Source organism: Bubalus bubalis, chromosome 1, assembly GCF_019923935.1.
Source record: "Bubalus bubalis isolate 160015118507 breed Murrah chromosome 1, NDDB_SH_1, whole genome shotgun sequence".
NCBI lineage: Eukaryota > Metazoa > Chordata > Mammalia > Artiodactyla > Bovidae > Bubalus > Bubalus bubalis.
The window spans coordinates 88082599-88088116 of NC_059157.1; the positions used below are offsets into that span (position 1 = coordinate 88082599).

The following is a 5518-nucleotide window of genomic DNA, read 5'->3' on the forward strand; positions in this document are numbered from 1 at the left end:
AATTAATTCTCAAACATATTTTAGCTTACAAATAACTTTTCAATAGTATACACTTAACTATTAAGCAGATCTATTAAGTCTTTTACTTTCATTACATTATTTTAATTTCTTATAATTCCACCTTAAAAAAGAGGCTTCATAATTTGTCCAAAGAAATATTAAGATGAAGCTGAAGAATCAAACTCAGTCTATTTTGCTCCTTAATCCATGTTCTTAACAACTAAGTCATACTATACATAGGATAAAAAATGTCAAAGTAGCATGAGAAGATAACTTTCAAGTAGCTAACTTGTTAAGGGGCAGAGAAATAGGGAAGATATTCAAGAAATATGTGGATCAATGACATTTTCCTCTAACTCTATTTTGAAAATTTTCACATCTATGGAAAACTTGAGAGAATCACACAATTAATGTGCATGGATTTTTTAAACACCATTAAACAAGTGTTATCATTTTACCACATTTGCCTGTGTCCAAATGTGTATGTGTGTTTATTTCATGTATATACACAAATACAAATATGTATGATGACATTATGACACTTTATCCACAAGTTCACAGTCATAACATCACTATTATCATCAAGAAATTTAACATCACCTAATATGAAGTTCTGGAGAAGGCGATGGCACCCCACTCCAGTACCCTTGCCTGGAAAATCCCATGGATGGAGGAGCCTGGTAGGCTGCAGTCCATGGGGTTGCTAAGAGTCGGACATGACTGAGTGACTTCCCTTTCACTTTTCACTTTCATGCATTGGAGGAGGAAATGGCAACCCACTCCAGTGTTCTTGCCTGGAGAATCCCAGGGACGGGAGCCTGGTGGACTGCCGTCTATGGGGTCGCACAGAGTTGGACACGAAGTGACTTAGCAATAAAGTGACTTAGCAATATGAAGTTCACATTAAAAATTTTCCTAATTATCCAACCTAAACATTCTCCCATATTTTCTCCTAGGTTTATACTTTTTATATTTAGATCTGCAATCTATCTCAGTTAATTTCTGCAAAATATGTAGGGACTCTGTCTAAGTTTCTTGGACATGGAAATAAATCTGTTCCAGCACATTCATCACCATGGAGTGTGGAATAGATTAAGAGGATGTGGCACATATATAGAATGGAATATTAGTCAGCCATAAAATGAATGAAATTGTGCCATGTGCTGAGATGTGGATGGACCAAGTAACTGTAATACAAAGTAAAGTAAGTCAGAAACAGAAAAAAAACAAATATCATATATTAATGCTGCTGCTGCTGCTAAGTCGCTTAGGTCATGTCCAACTCTGTGTGACCCTATGGACGGCAGCCCACCAGGCTCCCCTGTACCTGGGATTCTCCAGGCAAGAACACTGGAGTGGGTTGCCATTTCCTTCTCCAATGCATGAAAGTGAAAAGTGAAAGTGAAGTCGCTCAGTTGTGTCTGACTCTTAGCGACCCCATGGACTGTAGCCTACCAGGCTCCTCCGTTCATGGTTCTAGAAAAATGGTAGAGATGTACCCATATGCAAAGCATAAACAGAGACACAGAGATAGACAACAAATGTATGGACACCAAGGGGTGGGGGGAAACAGGGAGGTGGGATGAACTGGGAGATTGAGATTGACATACCTATACTGCTATGCATACAATAGATCAGTAATAAGAACCTACAGTATAGCACAGTGAACTCTATTGGGTGCTCTGTGGTGACAAAGAGGGAATATATGTATACATATAACTGACTCACTTTGCTATATGGAAGAAACTAAAACTTCATTGTAAAGTAACTATACTCCAATTAAAAAATTTTTTAAAAACATATACATAATGAAAATAGATGATCAGTCGCATGATCTAACAGAGGATTTTCCCCTGTTGATGGAAGGTCACCCAAGGTAGAATTATATTTCAGTAGCTCTGTATATATTATATTATATATATTATATATATATAATATAGTATATATTATGACATCAATATACAAAGCCGACTATCCAAGAACTAACTTGGCCTTCTGAGGCCAAATCTGTGTGTCGAATAAAAGATGTCAGTGCAATGACAACAAGAAATACTGGATCACCTACTTCTGTGTCTTATTGTGTTCTCTAGCCCTGTTCAGTCTAGATATTTTGTCATCTGATGAATAGCTCCTGGGCACACTCAACCTTGTACTTTTTTATCTGATAAATTCTAGCTCATGTTCTGGCCTCTTGGTCACATTATGTCCCAAAGTAAAAAGCTCTTAGGGTAGTTTTTTTTTTTTTAATAGTTTATAATTCTTTGCTGCAGACAACAAGGCCTTGCTCAAAAACCATAAGCAGTTCTTCTATTAAATTTTCCCATAAACATTCCACTCACTCTACATCTCTTCTCACCTCCAACATCTCTAATACCATTGGTCTGCTGAGTCATTGGGCCCAAATAACAAGCCTGTTTAACCCTACACCTTGACCTGTCAAAGGGCCCTTTCCTGTTTGGGGACCCAATCAAAACTTGCATTCTCCATTTGGGCAGACATGTCTCTGCGTAGGATCTTTCACACCATGTCAGACATTAAGAAATGTTTGGAAATAAATTCAAACAAGTGCTTGTTATATTGCAACCCTAAGACTTAAACAATACACTGTATATTACTATATTTCTGTAACTATTATTTAATTAACAATAGTGTTAGTGGGAGTAACAATTTTTATAGCATTATACATGAAAATTATAATACCAATTATTTGAGTAATATTCTTTTCTATCTATATTTTCATGTTTTATGATATATAACATTTTAGCATAGTGGTACATTTACCTATAGGGACTTCCCTGGTGGTTCAGTAGTAAAGAACCATCCTGCCAATGTAGGGATGTGGGTTTGATCCCTGGGTCAGGAAAATCCCTGGAGAAGGAAATGACAACCCAGTCTAGTATTCTTCCCTGGGAAATCCCAAGGACAGAGGAGCCTTGCGGACTACAGTCCATGGGGTTGCAAAGAGTCAAACACAATTTAGCAATTGAACACACACACACATTTACCTATTAGTAGGTATAAATGAATATAATAGGAATGTACTCCCAATTATTTTCTTGATATGAGTGTACACCAAAAGTGTCTTGGAACTGTCCTCTAGTAAAGTCACCATAAGATAGGACATAGTTGAAATACATAATTTGATGAGTTAATCTAGTGGAAATTCTAGAATGATAGAAGAGAAAGATCAAGTATAGAACCAAGGGGAATACAAGCACTATTAAAGGCAAAAGAGCAAAATACAACACAGCATAAAAGACTGAGATAGAACATAAGGAAGACAGAAAAAGTGAACATTAACACAAAACCAGAGACAAAGACTTTCAACAGCAGCAAATACCACAGCTTGTTTAGGAAGATAATTAGATGTCCTTTGGAGTTGGTATTCATCATTGGTTGTGACCTTACTGAGAGAGAGTTCTGTGAATTGTCAGGGAAGGAATAAAATAAATCAGTTTTCAGTCTATTTTCCTAATCCTTTTACATTATCTGTAAGTGTCTCCAATATCATGTATAAGTAAGCTTCAATCACCCTAGCTTAACATTTTTTTTAAAAGTAGGTCTTGTGTTTTTGAATTTCAAGGATTTTATCATATGCTTCCATTAGGCTGCTGCTTTTCCTCATGAAGATGGCTTATTATAAACCTACTTATCCTGCAAGGTTCATCTGAAATGATGCTTACAATGAGAAATCTTTTTCCCCTAGGTCACATTCACTTCCTTTGCAATATTTTTATATAGCACATTCATTCACAGCCTGCACTGCTTGCTAGTTAGCAATGTAAATTCCCACTAGATTATGAGCTTCTTGTCAGGAGCCATTTCTAAAACCTAAGAACTTCTTATCCCTACCATGCTCACATCATGTGTTCACTCAACCTATCATCTCTTCCAATGTCCTGTATATTTTAAGTAATTGATTAAGGATAAAACAGAACTAAAAGTTTAAATATCATTGAAGCATGTACTGAGGATCTACCTTAGTGAACTGTCAGGCGCTCAAAATACATATGGCCTGATCAGTGATTTAAGGATACTTAGCCAATATTTTTGCAGGAGACACAAGGGATGAGGGTTTGATCTCTGGATAAGGAAGATCCCTTGAAGGAGGAAATGGTAACTACTCCAGTATTCTTGCCTGGGAAATTCCACAGGCAGAGGAGCCTGGTGGGCTACAGTCCATGGGGTCACAAAAAGTTGGACACAACTGAGCGACTATGCAGCTGCAGCAGCCAAGGCTTTTATAATCAAGACACATAAAGTCACACTTGATAAAGTTGCAAATTAATTATAAAAGCAGCACCATGTGGATCAAGAAAAGACAAAATCAATTTAAATGACTTGGGTATGGTGCTCGCTTCAGCAGCACATATGCAAAAATTGGAATGATATAGAGATTAGTAGGACCCTGTGCAAGGATGACACGTAAATGACTTAGGAATGTCCTAATGGAGATCTGATCTGCAACTAAGGATGAGTAGGACTGAGGTAAGCAGAGAGAGAGGGTGGTTTTGGTGAGGGAAACATTGTGAGTAAATTAATGAAGCAGGTGCACAAATGAACGGTGAAGGGGTGACATGGCCAAGTGTCCTGAGGTGACAGGAGAAAATCAAGGCTGTAGTCAAGATACAGAGACACCGTAGAACATCGAGAATACCAAGAAGGAGAAATGATTTGGTTTGAAAATGAATTAAAGAACATTTCAAACTCTTAAGTTGGTGAATAATTTTTTTTCTTTCATCTGACAGGTATTTGGTGAGCACTACAAACAGCCATTTATTATTCAAGCTGTTGGAAATACAGGAATGAATGTAACACAGATTCTTTTTCCATGTTAGCCTACCTGCTAATGGTGGGTGAGGGGTAAGGTGGGTGGAGTAATCTATTACAGATGAACTAATAAATAAATATGTAGTATATCAAAGAGTAATTAATGGAATGAAGGGGGGAAACAATAAGAAACATAAAGGCAGCCAGGTAAACATAAAAAGAAAGGAGAACCATCTCAGTAATTCATATGTAGAACTAAATAATGGGTTTCCAGTGAGGTAGTTATAAGACATTCAGTTCAGTTCAGTCACTCAGTCGTGTCCGTGTCTTTGCAACTCCATGGATGGAGCATGCCAGGCTTACCTGTCCATCACCAACTCCCAGACTTTGCTCAAACTCATGTCCATCCAGTCAGTGATGCCATCCAACCACTTCATTCTCTGTCGTCTCATTTCCTCCTGCCTTCAATCTTTCCCAGCATCAGGGTCTTTTCCAATGAATCAGTTCTTCGCATCAGATGGCCAAATTATTGGAGCTTCAGCTTCAGCATCAGTCCTTCCAATGAATATCCAGTACTGATTTCCTTTAGGATTGACTCTTTTGATCTCCTTGCAGACCAAGGGATTCTCAAGAGTCTTCTCCAACACCACAGTTCAAAAGCATCAGTTCTTCAGTGCTCAGCTTTCTTCATGGTCCAGCTCTCACATACACACATGACTACTGGAAAAAGCATAGCTTTGACTAAATG

The 5518-nt window shown here is 37.7% G+C and overlaps 1 non-coding gene across 1 annotated transcript; it reads left to right on the plus strand.

Moving 5' to 3' along the window:
- Window positions 1-4350: 4350 nt before the first annotated feature.
- On the plus strand, window positions 4351-4453 carry LOC112587416. Its single transcript, XR_003111904.1, has one exon. It is a non-coding gene; the product is annotated as a U6 spliceosomal RNA (small nuclear RNA).
- The last annotated feature ends 1065 nt before the right edge of the window (window positions 4454-5518 follow it).